General features: G+C 40.8%; 1 long non-coding RNA gene across 2 annotated transcripts; it reads left to right on the top strand.

Moving 5' to 3' along the window:
• Positions 1-4,360: 4,360 nt before the first annotated feature.
• Positions 4,361-7,776, top strand: LOC308586638. 2 transcript variants are annotated; one of them, XR_014007988.1, is made up of 3 exons: positions 4,361-4,627; positions 5,364-5,460; positions 7,685-7,776. It is a non-coding gene; the product is annotated as an uncharacterized lncRNA (long non-coding RNA). The 2 variants fall into 2 exon arrangements; XR_014007989.1 differs by having other exon boundaries at positions 4,361-4,606.
• The last annotated feature ends 14,968 nt before the right edge of the window (positions 7,777-22,744 follow it).

The raw sequence follows: 22,744 nt of genomic DNA on the forward strand, positions 1-22,744 counted from the left end.
ATAGTGTTCAGTTTTATGATCAATGCTTATTGTTTTATAAGTTCATCTTAAGAATGGGGTTGGCGATTTTTTACACTGCTTAGAAATGCCAATGTTTGAGTGGTTCATAAATTTCTTAAATAAATAAATGTATGAGATTGGCCCAGGAGATTTAACTCTTCTGAGGACCACCTTCACATGGCACAGTGCACAAAGGGGTTTTGAATCTGCCTTAAACTGAATCAGCGGTAGGTAGACCATTTTTTTCTTTAATAAAGTCTTGCAAACATCTGAAGAGATGAAGGCAGGGGAAGTAATCAAAACCAAAGCCAACAATCATCATATCCAACAAGGCCACTGGTCTATCGAGCTCACCATTCGATTTCTTAAAGAATATAACCAGAAGCTCTGAGGAAGGTCGCAAGCAGAGCTAAGCATTATTTCTTTAGTCGCAAACTCCGGCTCTTTTAGGCTTCTTAAGGCACAGTCATTGCATCCTCTCAGTTGCGCTTGTACTTTTTGTCTGCCTCAGAAATAAATGTTGAAAGGTTCCACAGAGTAACGTTGCCTCTAGGTACTTGGCTGAAAAAACGACAAGGGTGCTACCATGCTGAGTGGAGCCCTTTGAGATAGATTTCAAGAATAATGTTGTCTGTCAGTTTCTTTAAATCTTTTTCCTCTGTGTCACTGGCACTTTGAAAATTGCTCTAGAAATCCCAGGGAAAAAAATATTTCACCATTGGGAATTACATATGATTTACTTCTGCTTGTTTGTTTTTGAAAGAAAGAAAGAAAGAAAGAAAGAAAGAAAGAAAGAAAGAAAGAAAGAAAGAAAGATCTTGCTTTCGGCGTTTACTTAGATTCTTTACTACTAAGGAAAAACAAATTGGAGACTGAAATGACATTTCATCCTGTAAGCACTTAGGGGTTCGTTTTTTTCTGCTGAGGACTTTGCTTATATAAGATCAGAAACGGAACTTGAGGAACACAAAAGTTTCCACAGATTTGTAATCATGCAAAAAGAAGCTAAAATTGCAGCAAAATAATGCTGCAGAAATCGTATCCGGAAAGATTGGATCCTGTAGATTTCTTTTGGGGGGGGGGCGTAAAAAACAACAACACATATCTACACATCTTAAAATATGGCACAGGCTGAAACCAACTGAGCAGGTTGGGGACCATATACACAACCACTGAACAAATCCTCTGAGGATCTTAAAGCAGGAACAGTTTAAACCACATCTTAATCAATTTCTCCTAAGATCTCCACAATTAGATTTTTTTCTGGAGAATTTTGATCCCTGTTTAATTCCTGTGGTTTCACCATCTGCCCAGCATTTTTATGAAAGGTAATTTTATCCCCTATGCCAACCTGTTTAATTGTCAGGGGAGGATTTATTAGTTTCCATGACTCCAGACAATATTTTATTCTCACTGAGTTTGTAGCCAGCAGCAGCAGCAGCAGCAGATAGTTCCTTATTTTATCAAATGAAAGCAGAGAAGTGGTTCATTAAAAAACTAATTCTGACTGGTGGTTCAACATTTGTCTGTTTCTATCTCTCCATCTGGACAGAGGAAGGGTGCAAAACGAAGGTATTTCGGTGTAACCTGGATCCTAAAAATGCCTGTGATTTAAGAGTTATCTCCTTCATTTCTTACAGATCTTGAACCTGGAATCCTTTCCTGAACAGCAGAAATACAATTGTCTCTTAAGTCCTTTAACAACAAAAACAACAACAACAAAAACATTTTTTGATTATGCATCCTACCCATTGAGGAAGATAGATTGTTTTATTTCAGAACTCTGTGGTGTTTTGCTCTTTTAAAAGCTTGATAATAAATGTTTTCCCCTCAGTAGACCAGAATGTGACAGCTAGACTGGTGATTGGGAGAGGCTGCCGGGACCATATAGTAAGGTTACCAGATGTTCCCATTTCCCGGAAGCATTTCCTGGATTTACAAATCAGTCCCCATACAAAATCCATGGAAGTTGAAAAGTGTCCCCGGAATCATTGGAAAAAATCTGGTAACCTTACCATATAGCACTGGTTCTAAAAGAACTACATTGGCTAGCAGTACATTTCCTAGAACAATTCAAAGTGTTGGTGCTGACCTTTAAAGCCCTAAACGGCTTCGGCCCTGTATATCTGAAGGAGAACCTCCACTCCCATTGTTCAGATCAAAGGGTGATCTCCTCATTGCGAGAAGTGAGGTTACAGGGAACCAGGCAGAGGGCCTTTTCGGTAGTGGCGCCCTCCCTGTGAAACACCCTCCCAGCAGATGTCAAACAGATAGACTATGTGAATTTTACTGTTTGATGTTGTATTGTGTTTCTACTATTTTTGTTGGGAGCCGCTCAGAGGGACTGGGGCAACCCAGTCAGATGGGCATATAATAATAATAATGTCTTCCCCTGCACTTTATAACTTCCGGTTCTTGTTTATGTTCATCACAGATACTACTACTGATCACTAGGAACATAAGAGGCTGCGGGATCAGGCCAGTGGCCCATCTAGTCCAGCATCCTGTTCTCACAGTGTCCAACCAGATGCCTGTAGGAAAACCCAGAAGCAGGACCCAAACACAACAGTACTCTCCCTTCCTGTGGCTTCTAGTAACTAGTATTCAGAAGCATGACCTTCTGCTGCAAGTGAGGCAGTCTGACTGGTCTCATGGCTACGTCAGGAACTGTTCCTCTGAACGATACCCAGTATATCAGAGAGATGTTCCACAGGAACCTAGGAAGCTGCCTTAGACTGAGTCATTATGCTGGTCCGTTTGCCCCAGTACTGCCAACACTGACTGGCATTAGCTTTCCAGGGTTTCAGGTTTCCATGTCTACCTGGAGATTCCAGGGATTCAACCTGGCACATATTGCATGCAAAGCAGAGGCTCAGTCACTGAGCAATGGCCTTTCCCCAAACTTCCATGTTTATATTAGGTTGTTGTTGTTGTTGTTGCTGCTGCTGCTGCTGCTGCTATTTATACCCCACCTGAAGTGTAGGTGGGTTCCCACTAGGCAAGGCACAGTGATTACAGCAAGAACCTTTGTTGAACTACAGAACTGGATAACAGGGGCAAATCAACTGCTTATATGCATTTCTGAAGGCTTGGACCACTCCCACTGCCAATGTGATTGGCTGTCTAAACTTCCAAACTGCGAATCATGTCTCAGAGTTTAAGGGCCAATGGCAGAGGCCCAAATCCTGAAATGTTCTGTGATTGGATATCATGTATCGAATCAGAACACAGTGGCTCAGAATCCTTAGTCCAGACTCAAGCTCAGGCAAACACAGACCACTGACTACATAATGCCACTCATCTGACCGGAATGACCCAGCCATTCTGGGTGGCTTCCAACATAATAAAAACACAGCAAAACATCAAACATTAAAAACTTCCTGATATAATAAGTCTGTAATAAAAGGGGAGAAATGTATTGTTTGGTGGGAGGCAGGCAACTGTCACGTTGGCACTGGGTTCGGAAAGCGCTATATTGAATCCCAGGCTACTGAATCTCTTTCTTGATGCGGCAAGCCAAATGTGCCATTTTAAACACTTCTTTTGATTCCCACACCATATTTTTATTGCAGAGTGGCTTGAGATTTATGACAACAACGCCAGGTTTAAGACACTGAATTATTGTCACTGCCTCATCTCCTTCTGCTTCTGTTCAGATTCCGTACTGTAAAGACTTGGGAGTCAGCAAAGCTGCATTGCAAAGAGGGGAAAATCTAACCTTTCTTTTGGGGAAAATCTTTCAAAGCAATTCACCACCCTCCTAAAGCAAGGCAGTTGGGAGGGAGGGGCTCAAGGGAAGACTATTGCAATAAGAACCAGGCACAGGTCTCACTGCCATCTTTCACCCATCATTTTTCCGGGTCACTTGTGTGGGCAGAGAGGGATTTGAGAAACAAAATGACAGGTCCCTATGCAGTAGACACAATTCATTTCCAGAAAATTTTGCCAACAGCTCCACTCACCTGTTCCTCTATCAGTTGCCAGCTAATGATTTCTCTCATTTTGACCTTTACTTCACTCATGCTGGCGTTCCCTTTCTGCCCTGTGTATTTTCGTCAACCGGTTTTCAGGGTATATCAGGGCAAGTGTGTATTTGAAATAAAGGATAAATTTTATGGTCTCCTTGCTCATCCTTAGAAAGGATTAGCTATTCTGAAATGGTTTCCAAGTATTTATTATTATTATTTTTGCTTTCCCAGCAGAGGTGCTATGAACCAGAACCACTTTGGGTAAGCTCTCAGTGCTGAAAAAGTGCGAAGTTTAGAAGCGCAGTGGTTCAGGCAGGCTTTACATGCCAAAGTCTGAAATAGCTCATACATTTGTATCACGGACTCTTTTACTTTCCTCCAAACAGGTTAAACAATACACAGTCTTTGGGGCAAAATGTGACAATGCTTGAGAAGTGAAGAGATCCGCTGATAGCACCGTATCGAATAAGAATTCAGAGAGAGCTGCTGCAATAAAGGACTCAGAATGGAGATAAATTAAACGGGGGCGTGTGGAAAGTTGAAAATCAAACAGATTCTTCAAATTCAAATGTATGGTATTGTTGCTGCAATCCAGAGCCACGATGCATACAAGAGGCAAAATGTCGACAATCTAGATGGTACAGTTCCTTCCCCCTGCAGTAAGCACCACGCAGAGTGTGACAAGAGAGATAGATGTTCAATTTAGGCAAGACGACATTGCAAACTTTGAGCAAAGGCCACTGAATGTGCCAGTCTCATCAACTGAGCCCCCTCACAAACTGTGGCTTTGTTAACAACCTCCATTTCTTTTTGCAATGATTTTTGTTGTTGCCGTTGTAATTATTAACGTTGTTTAGAGAAGAGGTATTACAAAGGCGGGAGATAAAATAGGAAAGGGAAGATTAAGCTGACAAAGTGTTCGAAGAACAAAACTCAAGTTCTTTAGGAGTTCAATGCCTCTCAGAAATACCACCATCTAAAGACAAAAAAAAACAAAAATCTGATTTCAAGGAGGAGAAAACAAACAATATCACAACAATAATCTTTGGACGACACAGCTCTCTCCCTGCCCCACCTGCTTTGCACTTAACAGGCTGCCAAAATATTGTCTGTCTGACAGCCGAGAGTTAAAGTCTATAATTTGTTTGTGGTGGCAAAGAGAATGTTGTAGAAAAATATGTGATTCACAAGAACTAAAGGGTGGGACTCACTCAAAAAGGCCTGCCTGATTCCAAAGTATTGATGCTTCTTAGGGGGGGGGGGGAGTTGAATGTCAATTAAAAGCCAGTGACAGAGAGAACAGGATATGGTATTAGTACTCTCTGACTAGTTCTTGTGCTTCAAATACATCCGTCATTGTCAGCTGAAGGGTTATATTTAATTCTGAATCATTAGACATGTCTTCTCATGAAGCATAGGAAATCCACAAAACCAGAATCTTAATAGGATATCCTTGGAGGACAAGCTCAGTTTCATGTCACCATCTTGGAAGGTAAGCATATGCTATTAATATACTGGGTACCCTAAATGTCACTCAGTATAATTGCATCCATGGCAACAAGCCAGGTGCAGACCCTCAACCCCCCCCCCCATGATACCGACGGTACTGTACACGTGTCACTAAGTCACAGTAACCAACAGGGAGAATTATTTGATTAGAATAATTTCCTCTACCCCGATCTTTTTGGGGAAGCAAAGAGCCGGCAAAACGAACGAACAAAGAACACTCAAAATATTTGGTGGAAATGGTTGAGAATGGTGGCATGATGAAGAGGTCACAATGCAGCAGCCTATAAACTGATATTCTGCATCTAGATGGGGAAGATGCAGCTGCGTTCCTGAACTACAACTCCCATCATCCCTGACCATCCGGGCCCAATTTTGTTGAACTGCATTCTAGCTAAGTTCAAACAGGCCCCCTTCCTGTTGAACTTACTTAAGATTTTATTTATTTTAGCAAACTTTTAAACTTTGATTTTTATAGCTTTCTCTGATTTTAGTCTCATTGTATTAGGTCTCCAGAGACAACTAATATTTGTGGTTCGAGGACCCGATCCCCGCTTTGTGAAATGAACACACACAGACACGGAATATAAGGTTAATGGGCAAGAAAAGGCCACAACTTTATTGATTACAGCAAGTGAAAGGTATTGGCTTAGGCATTGGACCACGACAGATAGACTCCACCCCCTCAGATAGGGGGTGAGACCGAAAGGGGGTTAATTCACCAGAAGGTGGAGCCTGTTGATGCTAATACAACTATAAGCTCATCCCTGATGTCACCGAGGGTCGTGCCATGGCCCCCCGCCACACAGGCATCGGACAGGATCCACGACCGCCAGATTCCTTTAATGGAATACCCAAAATTGAAGGGGTAGGCGATGGCCACACCTAGCCCTTCCACACACCATGAACACATTCCAATGCCTAACCGCCACCCAAGCCCAAGAGGCTCGCCGCCAATACCCTCACAGCTGTAACCAATCCCTAATACTTCTGATGATGCTACCTAACCAAATATCGTTCCCCCGATCTGAAAGATGAACCCCATTATCCCGGAACAAGCGGAATCCAAATGGTTGAAATAAGTGAATAAATATAGGATTTCGACCTAAATTCCAGAGCTGCAGTATTTTAGATTTGTTGGCATCGCTTGTTTGTTTTGATTTGGGCATGCTTCAAAGACACAATTTCAAAGGTTGTCAGCCACCTACTATTATCAGACACTAAGGGTAGTATTCAGCGTAGTGCTAAATAGATTATTCTGTCAGTTTAAGCATTTTTGCTTGCCCAACAAAATCATTTCTCCTCTGCTCCCCCTGCACACTTATGGGGGTTCCCCTGACCCTCCACAGCAGATTGAGGTGGGGGGCGCAGGAACCACGTGGGGGTGGGAGTCCCATTGTGCTATTGGGCATAATACAACAATTTGTTGAATGTGGCTCCAAATATTACTGCATGTTGACTGTAAAACAGAGTCAACAGCTAAACACTATTATATCTAGTTAGATATGAGAAATATATATCAAACTATCAACTATCAAACACTGTCAATAACACTAAGTACTATGATGTGATCAAGTTCAAGCTCTCAAATATTAGCATAAAAGATCATTGGATGTAAATTACAGATACCAGACATTCGGTAAACAGGAAAAAACAACAACAAGCAGTCAAGAGAATATCTGGGCAGTATTCCATACCCAAATTTGTAGAAAAGAATTTTAAAGAGAATGTTAGGAACAAATTCATTTCAACTGTGCTTAGGACAGCTCAAAGAAAGAAAGTATGCCAACCTCATTTCAAACGGAATGGGGTGAAAAAAATGGGGCATAATTTCTATAGCTTTGTCATGGTGAGAACGCAGGACACAATCAAAGAGGGAAAGGACATCCTTTTCACAAGTCTGCTTAAGATGCATTTTGCAGAGATATAGTAACATGTGGCTACGTTGAGTTAAAAAGCAGCAGTCTGTACTAGTCCTGTCATTTGAACATGATCCTGATTGATCACTCCTTCAAATGGCCTAGATTGTAACGAAAAGCTTTGTGAATATGGTAGGGCTGTTTTTAACCGGTCGCAGGAGACCAAAGTGTGGAGGCAACATGTCCAAACCGACTTTATCTAGAAGCTATGCATAATATGATATAAATAATGAGGTGCTATGGAGAGAAAGGGGAATATTTTAACTGGTATTTTTGTTTCCTGACACATAGATTTCTGTGCGAGAGTCCACCAGCAATTGATGGAGTGTGGCAAAACTATGAGATGACATTTCAACAGTTCAACTGATCCCATAGTTTAAGATGCTTCTTCTGCACAGGTAAAGCAGATGGCTTTGTGCATTAATAATAATAATAATAATAGTCAGAAATAGATATGAAAAAGCACAGTAAGCTTTTTTGCTTATATTTGGCTGGGAATGTTTCCTTGCAAACAATTAGCCAACACTGTATAAAACACACCAGCTGGCTTCTGCAAAAAAATGCTGCAAAACGGCTGCAGAGATAAGCCGAGCGACTATCCTTAATGGGTTCCAAGCAGAACCTACATAATACAGTTTTAATCAGTTGACACTGCCTATTCACTCTTTGGAAAAAAAAGTAAGTGTTTTCTGATGATGAGCAAGTAATATTTCCCAAGTTGCTTCATTATCAGCACTGTAAATGTTAGCAAGACATTTGTGCCAGAATCGGATGCATCTGTTCTGACAATATACCTAGATCAGGAAAGAGGGTTGAACAGAGTACATTACAATCACGTTGTTATGGACAAACCCCTTGAAAGAAAGGCTGGGACAAAGGGGAGCTTTTCTCTTGGATCCATATTTTACATATTGTGTTCTAAGTTTCCTTACTTTCTCATTCACACTAGAGATGTGCATCAGATCTGGACGAATCTTGCTTCAGACAGATTTGAGGCTTGCCTAAGCTAAAAGAAGAACCCTTCCTTAGGGTTCTGAGCTGAAGCAGGGTCCTCCAGTGTGATTTTGAGATGTGGATTTACAACCAAAAAAACCCAAAATAAACAACAACTGGACAGCCAGAGTTTCTGCACAAATTGAAACATTTCTCCCCAACTTTGTTGTAAGAGGAAAACACCAGTGTGGGTAGAGAGTTGAAGGAAAGCTCTTCTGTGACTGACAAGTCTAGCTACTACTACTACTATTAATAATAATAATTTATTATTTATACCCCGCCCATCTGGCTGGGCTTCCCCAGCCACTCTGGGTGGCTTCCAACAAAATATTAAAATACAGTAGTCTGTCAAACATTAAAAGCTTTAAACATTAAACAGGGCTGCTTTCAGATGTCTTCTAAAAGTCTGGTAGTTGTTCTTCTCTTTGGCATCTGGTGGGAGGGCGTTCCACAGGGCGGGTGACACTACCGAGAAGGCCCTCTGCCTGGTCCCCTGTAACTTGGCTTCTCGCATTGAGGGAACTGCCAGAAGTCCCTTGGCGCTGGACCTCAGTGTCCGGGCAGAACGATGGGGGTGGAGACGCTCCTTCAGGTATACTGGACCGAGGCCTTGCTTTTACCTGGGCTCTCCAATCACAGTGCTTTAGGGAAGGGGTGCTAAAGTATTGAATCACCTTGTGAAGGTCTATTCTGTGCTCCTTGCTAGTTCTACTTCCTTGCTAGTGCTACTTCCTTGGAGAAGGCTAGGCACTTTCTCATTTCCCCAGTCTTTGGTTCATGGATATTTTTCAGCATTTTACTGCACATTTCTCCAAATACAGTGCAAGACGAAATTAATTCGTTCCGCAAGTTTTTTCTTCTTGCGAGTTTTTCGTCTTGCGAAGCACGGTTTCCCATAGGAATGCATTGAAAATCAATCAATGTGTTCCTATGGAAACCGCCTTCAGACCAGGTCCGGGGACAGTCTGTCCCCCACCTCTTCTGAAGGCTGGGGGGGGGCAAGGGCTTTTCTTCCCACAGCCAGCCTTCAGAAGGCTGTTCTGAAGGCTGGCGGTGGGAAGAAAAGCCCTTCTCCCCACCTCCCGCCCCGCAAGCTCCGGGGACAGGAGCGCTTTGCTGCCGACCGCCAACATTTTAAAAGCCCCCGCTGTCCCGGGGCGATTTTAAAATGCTGGCGGGCTGCAGTGAAGCCTCCGCTGTCCCGGGGTGATTTTAAAATGCTGGGGGTCGGCAGCGAATGCTTCGCTGCCGCCCGCCAGCATTTTAAGATCGCCCGGGACAGCGGAGAAGCCTCCGCTGCCCCGGGGGCTTTTAAAATGCTGGGGGTCAGCAGCGAAGGCTTCGCTGCCGCCCGCCAGCATTTTAAGATCGCCCGGGACAGCGGAGAAGTCTCCGCTGTCCCGGGAAGGCAGGCGGGGGGGAGCAAAGACTTTCCCCCCCCGCCGGCCTTCAGAAGAGGTCCAGGACCTCTTCTGAAGGCCGGCGGTGGGTGAAAGTCTTTGCTCCCGACCGCCAGCATTTTAAAAGAGGTCCCCGGAGATTTCCCTATGGGCTTTCTTATTGCGAAGCAAGCCCATAGGGAAATTGTCTTGCGGAATGACTCAAAAACGGAAAACTCTTTCGTCTTGCGAGTTTTTCATTTTGCGAGGCGTTCGTCTTGCGAGGCACCACTGTACACACATTTTTGTATTCAAGTATCCTTTCAATATAATATATTCAAAGTGTTGTGGTGACCTTTAAATGGCCTCAGCCCTGTATACCTGAAAAGTTATCTTCACCCGCATTATTCAGCCCAGACACTGAGGTCCATTTCCAAGGGCTTTCTGGTGGCTCCCTTGCTGTGAGAAGTTACAGAGAACCAGACAGAGGGCCTTCTCGGTAGTCGCGCCTGCCCTGTGGAATGCCCTCCCATCAGATGTAAAAGAGATAAACTACACAACCTTTAGAAGACATCTGAAGGCTGCCCGGCATAGAGAAGTTTTTAATGTTTAATGTTCTATTATTATTTTGTATATGCTGGAAGCCACCCAGAGTGGCTAGGGCAACCCAGTCAGATGGGCGGGGTACAAATAGCATTATTTTTTATTTTTATATTTATTTATTTATTTTGTTTGTTTGTTTGTTTGTTGTTGTTGTTGTTCCTGGTATTCCACCTTCCTGGCCCTTTTACAAACTGCACTGCAATTCATTAAAATTTGCATTTACATTCTATGAATTGTACAAATACCAAGAAAAGTGAGCTTTTGAAGAGACGTGGGAATCAATCCAGACCCCACAGGTAAGTAATGCTTTAGAAATGGCCAATTAGGCCAGTGACAGCAGCTTGAGTTTGTGCTTTCATTTAGCCTGCGGGAGCTATTCATTGCCAGCCTTCAGGAGATAACAAAACTACTGGCACACTTGTGGAAAACAACTTAAATTACATAGTCATTCCACACTTCTCATATATTTGTCACCACTGGATGTAAATATTTATGGCTGTGATAACAAACCACTTATACCTTATTTGGCGATGCTGAAGTACTAGCCAAATTCTAGGGTCACCGGTTGAGAGTGTAGCATTTCTGTTGCAAGCAAAGCTTTATCAGGGCTGTGGTATCTCCAACAGCTGCAAATGATAATGTGCAAGTGTTTTCCCCTCCAGAGAAGTTCCATGTCTCACAAAATGGGTGCAGTGGGGGGGGGGGATAAGTGCCAGTAGCTGCGATTCACTGAAACGGGCCTAACACCGCCACAGAGACCTGCTCAAAATATTTTAAGCCCTATATCAAAATTAAAGTAGAAAACCTAATGAATTTTGAAACGGAATCCCATAGATAAGAGTACTTATCCATATCTCAAGTTGAAGTGAATTTTCAAATACAAAGGCCCAATCTATCTCCAGCTGTAGAAATCAGTCACACGCTGTAACTAGTAACCCCAAAAAGGTGATACACTGTACTGTCTACATCCATTTAGCTGAATGGGGCCCAAGTAAATATTGCAATGTGAAAGCCTGCTTCAATGGGCTGCTCTGTCTTGCTGGTTCATAGTAAATGAAAACTGGACTGATTGCTAAACCACTCTGCGAAATGTAGCTCTGTGAGGATAATAGGCACCTCCTAACAAATCTCAGGATCCTTAACAAACTACAGTTCCCAGAATTATTTGGGGAAAGCCATGGCAGATGAAAGTGGTATGATACTCCTTTAAATGGACAGTGCCAATGGGGCCTGAGTTTGCTAACTGATTTTTTGGATGCCAAACATTGATGTTGAGTACTAATAGCTGAATATAAGCAATTTATTTTTTGAGACTATATTTCATCAATGTTCTGCAAAGCTGTTCTAGTATTATTGCTTAATACATTGTACTTTCCTCAGCTATAGATCAGTACAGCTAAATATAGTAGGCCTTTCTAGGGACCAATATATGAATTATTACTAGATCAATTTCATCACAGGTTTCAGCATCAGGTCAGGTGGATCTGAATTGGAACCAAGCATGTAATAGGACACAAGTTGTTGCTGTTGTTAAAATTTATTTGATGCCTTCTCTCACCACAAGCAACACAAGCTATTTTTAGAAAAACAAACAACAAGCAACACAAAAAATATACATTCATTAAAACCAAAGAGGAAAAAGAAAACATTTAAAACAATCCATGCACCCCGTTTTGAAGGGCTATAAATTGTTAACAGCCATTATTTCTGAATATTGGGGGGGGGGTGATAGCTAAGGAGAAAACTGAAGCAAAAAAACTGAAATGTCCACCTCATGCTCTGTCTTAATTATGTGAGGCTTCCAGTGAGCAGAAAATTGTTTTTCACCATAGTAAGCAGATGTAACACTGAATACACAGAGATATGGAGTGAGAAAAACGCCATTTCTACAGTTTTGTTTTGAGAACTACTGTGAAAAGGACTGCCTTTTGGTTTGCTTGCTTTAAAAAAAAGGAATGATGGAAGCAAGTAGACGAGTCTTTCAAACTTAAGTCAAGATTAGCAGAGCACAAACAGGTTTACAAAATAATACACTAGATCAGTAAGTATTATTTTGAAGATTTTGAAGGTATTTCATGAATGGCATGATGAAATATGGAAGACCAGTTTAATGGGAGACAGAAAAATAAAGCAGGGTTAGAAAGTGTTTAAGAAGTGTAAGAGAGATTCTCTGCTTGTTGAACTGATATTTAGGGAAAATATCTGACCTCTCGGTTTTAGTCAGTTGGATCCAGGCTTTACCATCCATGGATAGAAAGGCTCTATCAAGCTACAGAAAGTTTTTGATTCAACAGAAGGACCTGGCTGGCAGAGAACAAGTATACAACTTTTGTGTATTCTAGCACAATTCTGGAGGGAAGAGATGAGCGAATTTGTGTTTCTTTCAGTTTCATTTTTCCTTTCTTGAGTTCAGATGTCCACTTTCAACAATGGTTAGTGATTTTTTAAAAAAACAAAAAACCCTCTCATGAAAAATCACCAGAACTTAATGTGACATTCTCAGTATAGACACATTTTTGTACGAAGTTTTGATTAACACCCATTTTTGCAAAGTGATTTCCCCCAAAGCAATGCATTTTTGCATGCTATTTTCACTAATTAATGTGCAGTTCTATAGCTACTTTAGTATATATATTTTTGTATACACCATATAAATTACTTGGTTGGAGAACCACACTGCAAAATTCAGAGAAGTGTGATTTTCAGAGGAAGACTGGGTTTCAGTTTGCTTTTGCTCTCCTTTTGCTCTTCTTCTTGATGTTGTTCAAATGTAATAATTCTGATTTATTTATAGCATGGTTATATAATTATAATTCATTCTGATTTGCTTCTGTACTGTTTTTACTACAGAATGATTTGTTGTTAATGATTTGTTTTTCCTACTCTTTTCTGTACATTTCCCTTTCCCTTCCTAACTGCTTTCCTATTTTATTTTTTTTAAAGTGGATTTTCTTTCTTTCTTCTTCCTTTGGTACTAGTGCTTGATCCTATTTAACTGCACAAACTTAAATTTGCAATATGTGCTTGAGTGCCTCCCATAAGATAGTTGCACTAGGTCCTGTTGTTATGAGATAAGTACTCTAGAAGTGGGACATGGATGGCACTGTGGTCTAAACCCCTGAGCCCCTTGGGCTTGCCTATCGGAAGGTTGGTGGTTCAAATCTGTGTGATGGGGTGAGCTCCCATTGCTCTGCCCCAGCTTCTGCCAACCTAGCAGTTCGAAAGCACACCAGTGCAAGTAGATAAATAGGTACCGCTGCAACAGAAAGGTAGTTGTCATTTCCGTGTGCTCTGGTTTCCATCATAGTGTTCCGTTGAACCAGAAGCAGTTTAGTCATGCTGGCCACATGACTCGGAAAGCTGTCTGTTCCCTTGGCCTGAAGTGAGATGAGCGCCACACCCCATAGTCACCTTTGACTGGCTTAACTGTCCAGGGGTCTTTTACCTTTTAAGTACTCTAGAGTTTGGGTTTTGGTGTCTTAGCAGACATATTGGAATAAGTGGACGGGAGCAGCTGAATAGTAATTTTGTTAACAACTGATTTCTATTAATATGTGCAGAATATGTGCAGAATTATATTATGAAGATAATGCCAAGCCATATGACTTCTCCTTTTTATGAACTCTTTCTACATAAATACAAAGATCCTGTGTTCTTCCTTAAAGATAACTAACTTTCTATTTGAAACAGACTAAAGAACTAAAATGGTCTTTGTTGCCCTGACTGTATGATATTGTGAAGGTGAGAGAGGGCCTAATTTTTACCTTGAGGTCTTAAATGAAGATCTCCCCAAATATATACGTCAGAGAATCTTCTGGCATTAACACTAACAGCTGCAGCAAAAACGTTGTATTAAAATAAACCCACCAGGAAAGACAAACACAAGGGTGCATGTGTGTTTGTGAGAGAGTGAGAGAGAGAAAGAATGAGTGAGAGACAGAGAGCGCTTGCCAGTGTTTCCTGTTGGAATTGTCTTGAGAAAAATAATTTGATAAGCATTAGCGGGCAATGCATTTCCCCCCAGATATTCAAAAGAGGAGCTACATAAAAAAAAAACCTTTACATTAAAGGAGGAATTTTTTTATAGCAGTCTTGCTAAAATAATTATAGCAATTACATACGTTTGGCAGTGTTCAAGAACATGAGAAATGGCAGAGGGGAAGAATAAACTATTTCCCCTTTGAGGCTGCGTTCTCTACATTTCCTCTTTCTAAGTTTACCCCTGAGAACTACATTTCTACCTAAATCAAATTGTATTGAATCCATCTTGAATTCAGATGTTCCTAATTTTAGGGTCCTTGTCATATTATTTGTCTAATGGGTGTTCTCAGCTCCTTTTATCTTTATGCATTGCAAACCACTTTGCTAGTTCATTCCCCACCCTGACTGACTAGAAACTCTGTACTTATGACCCACGGACTTTATCACTTTATCACCATGGATATCTAATGAGAATGTGCTTGTAATTGTTAGATGCTATACTACTGCAATTAAAAACCACAGATAATCACTCCTATTTTTCTTTAACAAAAAAGTATTTTTTTTAAAAAAAAAGATAACTCTGAACAGATTTCCACATAAATGGAGTCCACAGTCCTATGTACTGAGGTAATCGTCTATCTCCTTTGTTAATGGCCTATGTTTATAAGGGTGAACAAAAATAACTTCTCATAGGTATCTGAATGGCCACTGTGAGGCATGATGTTGAACTAAATGGTTCTTTGGCCTGATCCACAGAGCTCTTCTTATGTTAAACTTTTTAAAAGAATTTCATTTTTGAACAAAACATAGAAACCACACAAACCTTCCGAGAAGTTCATAGTGCCATGCAAAGATTCCCCTGAAGTTCACTCATCCAGGTACAAACCAATCATAGGAATGCTTCCACCAGCAATTTCTAGGCGTGTGTTGTGCAGGAGGAGGGGGGGGGGAGACTATCATTTTCTTTTTGAGGAAGAATATGACAGGAAGTTTATATGTGAGAGTGATCTGAAAGCACACAAAACCCCTGGCTGTGTCCTAAAAATACAGCTTGGGAAACTGCCTAAAGTCTGAATGCGGCAAACATCTCTTTCAATCAGCAAAGCTTTCAGGGGGGGAAAGAAGAAGAAATACTTTGGGAAAGAAAGGATGTTATTGCTGATTATATTTCATTCTGTTTGCTGAATTTGTTTTTCAGCCCATACCTGTTACCACTTGGAGCTTGAATGAAACTTGCTGGCGAACTTGCATTTCGAATCGACTTCTGCTGAAAGCAAATTGGTTAATGATGGAGGTCAGCATTAGAGAAAGTTTTAGACTTCAGATGCACTCCCACCACTAAGGCTATCCCTCTAACAGTGCTTGCCTCCCCTGTCAACACCCCACTTGGGCAGCTGAGAGGACAGCTGCTGATATCCCTGAAAAATATCCAGGTGAACAGTCCTGAGATAGGGTGTTTTGAAGGTGCATCCCATTTTGAGCTGGTCTGAAAGGGGTCTGGATATGACACAAAGAGACGGGACACACGCATTTGTACAACAGAGTTCACATTCTGAACACATACAAACACACTGTTGCTTTTGCTCCTACCTCTTGCATTTAAAGAGGCAACCCATTAATGCCTTTATTTGAGGTCCAACTCCTGCTCAATTTCTGATATCCATTGTTCACCAATTTACTTCTCAGCAAATGTCGATTCAAAATGTAAGTTCAGCAGCAAGTTTTGTTTAAACTTCAAGTGGTAATATGTTTGGAACGAAGAACAAATTCAGCAAACAAAACGAAGCATAATTAGCAATTATAGTCTTAATTATTCCATGTATTTCTTTTTTTCTAATTACCAGAAGAATTAAAATATTAATTATTCACCAAATAATATCTGCATATAATTGTTAGTTTGCAAACTGTGCACATAAAAAGTCCATCACAAGTACTAAAACATTCAGACTGTGAGGATATATGCTCATTTTGACTGGAAGCCTGTTTCAGTTAGAACCTGCTCAGGAACATGGCACCTGAATATCCAAACATTGTAGGATTAGGGAAGGATCATCTCTGGAGATTAGCACAGTGAGGTACTTCATAGATTAGATGGAGAGGGCAGACACCCAAAGGAAACCTCGGTCCTTCAGTTGCTATTTCAAATGTATTTAGTGCCACTGTCGACAGCATGAGGCCATGGAAAGTGGTCAATAAGGTAACTGACAGACCTGATTTCTTATCCTGTCTTAAGATATATTTACACAAGGACAAGAATACAATGCAATTTAAGCACTCAGAGATCCACTAGGTTAAAACGTGCTTCACTGTACATTGGGTTACTATAGCTAGAATTCGTGGTCCATAGGACTGAGTCAGACCACTTATCCCTATAGCTCAATATTTCTTCTTCTTCTTCTTCTTCTTCTTCTTCTTCTTCTTCTTCTTCTTCTTCTTCTTTTATTATTTATACTCCACCCATCTCACTGGGTTTCCCCAGACATTCTGGACTGCTCCCCAGAATAGTAACAACACCATAAAACATCAAACATTAAAAACTTCCCTACTGACAGGCAGCACTGGGGTCTCTGCCAGCCCTACCAGGAGATGCCAGTGATTTAAACTTGGACCTCCTGAATGCATACCTCCCAGCATTTCTCTGATGAAAATAGGAATGATATTATTATTATTATTATTATTATTATTATTATTATTATTATTATTATTATTATTTGTACCCCACTCATCTGACTGGGTTGCTCCAGTCACTCTGGGCAGCTTCCAACATATATAAAAACATAATAAAACTTCACACATTAAAAGCTGCCTTCAGATGTCTTCTAAAGGTTATATAGTTGCTCATCTCCTTGACATCTGATGGGAGGGTGCTCCACAGGGTTGGTGCCACTACTGAGAAGGCCCAGTGACAGCATTTCTGATGTTAAAAATGGGCTGGAAATGTTCAAGTTCTGTTTCATATCATTTCTCCCGAGAGATGACTCCAATAGCTGTTTGACACAGTAAATCAGGCTCAAAAGGTGTGATGACTCATCTCAAAGGCATTCCTCTACCTCTACCCCCAGTCCCAGAAAGCTCCTCCATATTGTTGCTTTTAGCTAATTCGTGCTTCTCCTCAGACAAAGCCTAAATATTCCCTGCTGCAAAGGAGCAACCATTCCTTCTTTTTTGCCTCAGTGAAGAGTAAATCTTATTTCTAGTCAGGCTCACCTTTGACATTTCCTAGAACATAGCAGTATTCTATTTTGTTAGCTTCCTGAAGAGCATTTTCCCTAATCGGGGAGGGGATTGCCCTAATTGGCCCAGGAAGAGGGGCGGCAGTTATTTCTTGCATCGCTTTCACAAGCACCTTCTTTTCCCTGGCTTCCACAGAGCACGTTCAGGTTTTGTTCAGTGTTAAAGAAAAATTAGCAAAAGTGTAGGAAGGTTAGCACCATATCAAGATTGCAGCGATTGTTTTTGCAGCAGCTGTCTCTTGGCCGTGGCCCTGACACACATCCATCATGCCATCATGTATCCATTCAGTGCACAATTGGCAGGGAACGAGATGGAAATAGTCCATCAATCTAATGTCACAGCTGTAATAAAAATCTACAGAAAACCTATAAACAATGGTTATACCCTCAGTTATATAGCTCCAATGTGCTGACTGGTGTGAAGTGCGCCAAAGAGTTGAGGCAGGGAAGGAATTCATGGGAGGTTGGGGGGGGGGTTGCAACTCCCCAGCAGCCTGCCATTGAAGTCATTTTGCAAGCACCAAATATTGCAGGTTACAGCCTTGCAAAAGCCAAAGAAAGGAGATGGAATAAAAAAAATTGCTGAAATTCATACACACAAAGAGCAAATAATCTGGCAGCCACAGTAGCTACCGCCGTGCATGTTTTTGTTGAATAAACCCTCTTTTACCCACAAATACAAAGACATAAGTGCCCATTTGTTAGGGTTATAAAGCTCTCAGATAAATAGTCAAAAGTACTTTAGGGAAGTACGTTTTCCATCTTTGCCAATAAATGGGAAGATGTGTATATATTCCTCCTTTGCACTGTACCTCAAACTGCACTTAGCAAAGCCAAGGGTGATTTGAGGTTTTTCCTTCTTTAAAAAAAGAAGAAATTGTTCTCACTTTAGAATAAGAGTGCAATACTATCAAGAGCGCAGAACTCAGTAAAAGACTCTTGGTAAGTTTCAGACTAATGGATCATGTGACAAGCAATCCCGTGTTTTAACAATCCCCACTCTATGTCAAGCTCAACATACAACAGTACAATGGCTTGACAAAAGGAATATATCCAGAAAAATATGGAATGCAAAACATGGTTTGGCTATTTTGCTAATGTTGGGTTGTTGTTGTTGTTTTCATGTAAAGTGAACTAGGAAGATATTCCTACAGATGAAATGGTGAAAAGCAGATTATCCAAGGGATAATCTCAGGGATTGCCAAACTGGAAGTTATGAATGTCGCACTGTCATTGCATCAGAAATCAGACTGTGCAGAAAAGACAGAAGCTTGCATTCCAACAGTGGATTATGCAGAAATTCAAGGGCAAAAGCCAATGTGGAAAACTTCCTTTTAATTCTTACACAAGTGATATGAGATCTAGAAGCCTCCAATGTGTTGAATAATGGTTAAGGATCTCTTCGCAGTTTATGTTTCTATCCATGCCTATTACTAAAAAATTCAGAATGTGACAAACAAGGGGCTCAAAGCACATGTATCTTATAATAATAATAATAATAATAATAATTTTTATTTATACCCCGCCTTATAGGAATACTTATTATCGCTTATCATAGCCATGACAGGCCATTTCTTTGAATACAAAAAAATCTACTAGATTAACTGCGTGTCTGTGTATGAGTGATGTAAGTACAATCCTAGACAACGGGAGAAGCTAACCCCCAACCAGCAGTAAGATGCACTTCCCAAGCAAGAAGTTTCTCTCCCCACTGCCCCAAGATCTCACCAGTTTCCATGGCAGTGGCTAAAACAAATGCCAAAAATTAAATGACATACCACAGCATTGGGTGGAGAAGTTTAAAACTCTCCATCATGTTTGCTGACTGGGAATGGTTGTGGAACACCGGGATAAAATTTACGGCATGTAATGCCTTAAAGGAAAATATTATGAAAATGATCTATAGGTGGTACATGACCCCAGTCAAGCTAGCATTTACCATTTGCCTGATAATAAATGTTGGAAATGCAAAGAAACTGAAGGTACTTTCTACCACCTTTGGTGGACATGCCCAAAGATTAAGGCTTTCTGGGAAATGATATATAATGAAATGAAAAAGGTACTTAAATGTACCTTCCCCAAGAAACCAGAGGCCTTTCTCTTGGGCATTGTCGGCCAACTGGTGTTGAAGAAAGATAGAACTTTTTTCCTGTATGCTACGACAGCAGCAAGAATACTCATCGCAAAGTATTGGAAGACACAAGATCTACCCACCTTGGAAGAATGGCAGATGAAAGTGATGGGCTGCATGACACTGGCTGAGATGACTGGCAGAATCCGTGACCAGAGGAAAGAGACGGCGGAAGAAGATTGGAAGAAGTTTAAAATCTATCTTAAGAACTATTATAAAATTGATGAATGCTAAAATGTCGAGGTGTTGAGAAAGAAAAAGGGATTACAGTGACATAAGATGAAGTTGAAGAAAAAATTAAGAGGATACATATTTGATAAAATTATTTAGAAGCTGCTGAAATAACTTTCGAAATTGGGATGCAGAAAGGGGAGGTATGGGGGAGTCTGAGAAATGAGGGTTATGAAAAAAAGTTATGAAATTATACATGTTTGTTTGTCTTTTTATCTGTTTGTATTGTTTAAAAAATGTTGTAAAACCAATAAAAAAATTATATATAAAAAAATAAAACTCTCCACATGGCCCAGAACCCCAATGGATCATTGATCATTTTGGTGAGCAGTGATGGAGCAGCGTTACTTCCACTCCATAGTTTATCTGCACAGATTAGCTGAGGAGGAAGAATGAGCCCCCATGTGTGTCTGTGCATGTCTCTCTCTGTGTTTGGGACTCCTGTGCATGGTGGCCTACACATACTCATGGCTGACATGTGACACACGCACCACGAGGGGAAATCAGGCCACTGGATCAAAAAAGGTGAAAGAACTAAGCCACATATGTCTACTTAGAAGTAAGTCACCTTGAGTTCAATGGGGCTCACTCCCACATTAGTGTGCCACAGTCTCATGGAAATCAGAGGAACATAAGCTTTTAGCTCTGCTGTTACACAGCATTCGTTTCAATGGGACGGCTGAGGAGTGTCTAACTTCCTCTGATGTGCACCAAATCGGCTTTTTTAAATCACCAGTGATTACATTTAAGAACTGCATCATGATAAGGATTCGTTGTTTTGCTGGATGTAAGGCTCCAACAGAAGAAACAACTGCGTTTTGCAGTTATCTGTACTTCACGACTCTTCAGGTCTGGGTGTTTCTTGAGTTGCTTAATCTGCCAAGGTTGGGGGAAGGGAGCAAAACAACAACAACAACAACAACCCAGTTTGCGTTGCAGTGTAGCTTCCTTTGTTTAACTCGGCTGTCTTCATACTCTTCTCTTGCCCGCTAGAAGATTTGTGAAAGATTTTTGGAGAAATGTTCCTGTTTATGAAATCATAATCAAATACTTGTGGGGTGAGTTGGCAGTGCAGTTGTTGACAGATGTGTCTCAGGCCTTTGTGTTGCAAGATAATGGTTTGAGTTAACAAAAATTGTTTTGGTGAGGTCATGGGTCTCTTCAGCATCAAACACAACAGAGCAATCTGGGTAATGAGGACCAGCAGGAATGGCACTGAGATGATGCAAATACATAGGGTTTTTTATTTTAAAAAAAACATAGTTCTGACTTAGGGAACTATGTTAGGGCTTAGCAGTTAACTATTTTGGAAATAAACAGGCTTTTGCTTGCTGACTTTAAATAGCACAATTCTCATCAATTTGTTTTCCACCATGCAGGATCTGGGATAGTATGTGCTCTACATCACAAGCTTGAGAAATGTCAAGTGCACATTATAGGATTTTGCATAATTACCTATCCGGAAGAACACTAGCACTTATGTTATCAGATAACTATAACAAAGGTATCTTAATTCTTCGGCAAATGAGAAAACCCAAACTCTTATGAATCTCCCATAATTACCCATCTCCAGTTGATACCCAATGGATCGCTCTGTCATGCTGTTCATTTAAGTTATTGTAATACTACTGGAAGCCTTCATCTTTCAAAAAGAGACTTCTTTTTTGGTCCTGCATGGTTCATTGTAACCACTTAATTCCTCTCCTCCTCCACCCTAAAGCATCTGTGAGAGAGGCATAGCTGGAGACACATCATTCTTCATAGTTGTGTGGCTCAGAGACAGGCGTCACTAGAGTGCAGAAATGTTCTGGGAATTATAAATTGCTGGAGGGATTCCAGTGAAACAGAACCAGCCACCCAACTTGTTCCACACTTAAGTAATGATAAAGGAAGTTAATTGGTGGCTGTGGGTTGGCTCCCAGGAGAAGCTTTTAGGAATGATTCCCATGAACTGTTTGGGGGGGGGTTATGGGCTCAACCATATTATCATATTGTTCTCGTGAAGACTAACTATCTGATGACAGTGTCTGAGTGAAAGCAGCATCACAGATCTAAGGGATTCTGCAAATGCAAACTTCTTTCTGAAATGAATCTGTGGCATTTGTGGCTGGGAAGATTGTCCCTCCTCCCAATCGGTGTTGAGCAGAGGTGAGACGACAGTGGTCATATCCTTCATAGAAACTGAAGCACATAGCAATGTACAAAATCTTGCCCTTTTGATAACAGGGTGCTTTCCCCAAGAAAAAATCGCTAGAGCTCAGCATAGCCTTTTCACAGCTATTATTGAATGGAAAACACACAGCTATTAATGGCTTTTATTTTATTTAACAAAACTCTTTCCTTGGGCTTCAGGTCATTTCAGCAACAGCATCTGCTAATCTCAATTTGACAAAGAGCTTGTTATGCATTTGATGGTATGAATTGAAGTGATGGAAGGTTTATCTTAGACAAATATCCATTACTATCACTTAAAGAATAAGTATGAAAGAGCTTGGGGACAATTGGTAATATAAAAATTGGCACATTGTCTGAGGATTTCAAAAAAATCAGAATAGATAGTGGCTTCCAGAGAGAGAGAGAGAGAGAGAGTTTGTAATTCAGTAAGTACCATATATTTTTATTTTTAGATTATTAAATGCTTGCTTTGAACAATGACTCTTCTTTCCATTTAAATATATTTAATTTAGTAGTTGCAGTTAAGGACTGAAGTGTAGTTAAATCCACAATAATTCAGAGCAGGGCTGTCTTTGTGGCTCTCCCTCTTCTGTGGCGTAGCATCCCTCTCAAGACAAAACAGGTG

The sequence above is a fragment of the Podarcis bocagei genome (assembly GCF_964188305.1).
Source record: "Podarcis bocagei genome assembly, chromosome: 5".
Lineage (NCBI taxonomy): Eukaryota > Metazoa > Chordata > Lepidosauria > Squamata > Lacertidae > Podarcis > Podarcis bocagei.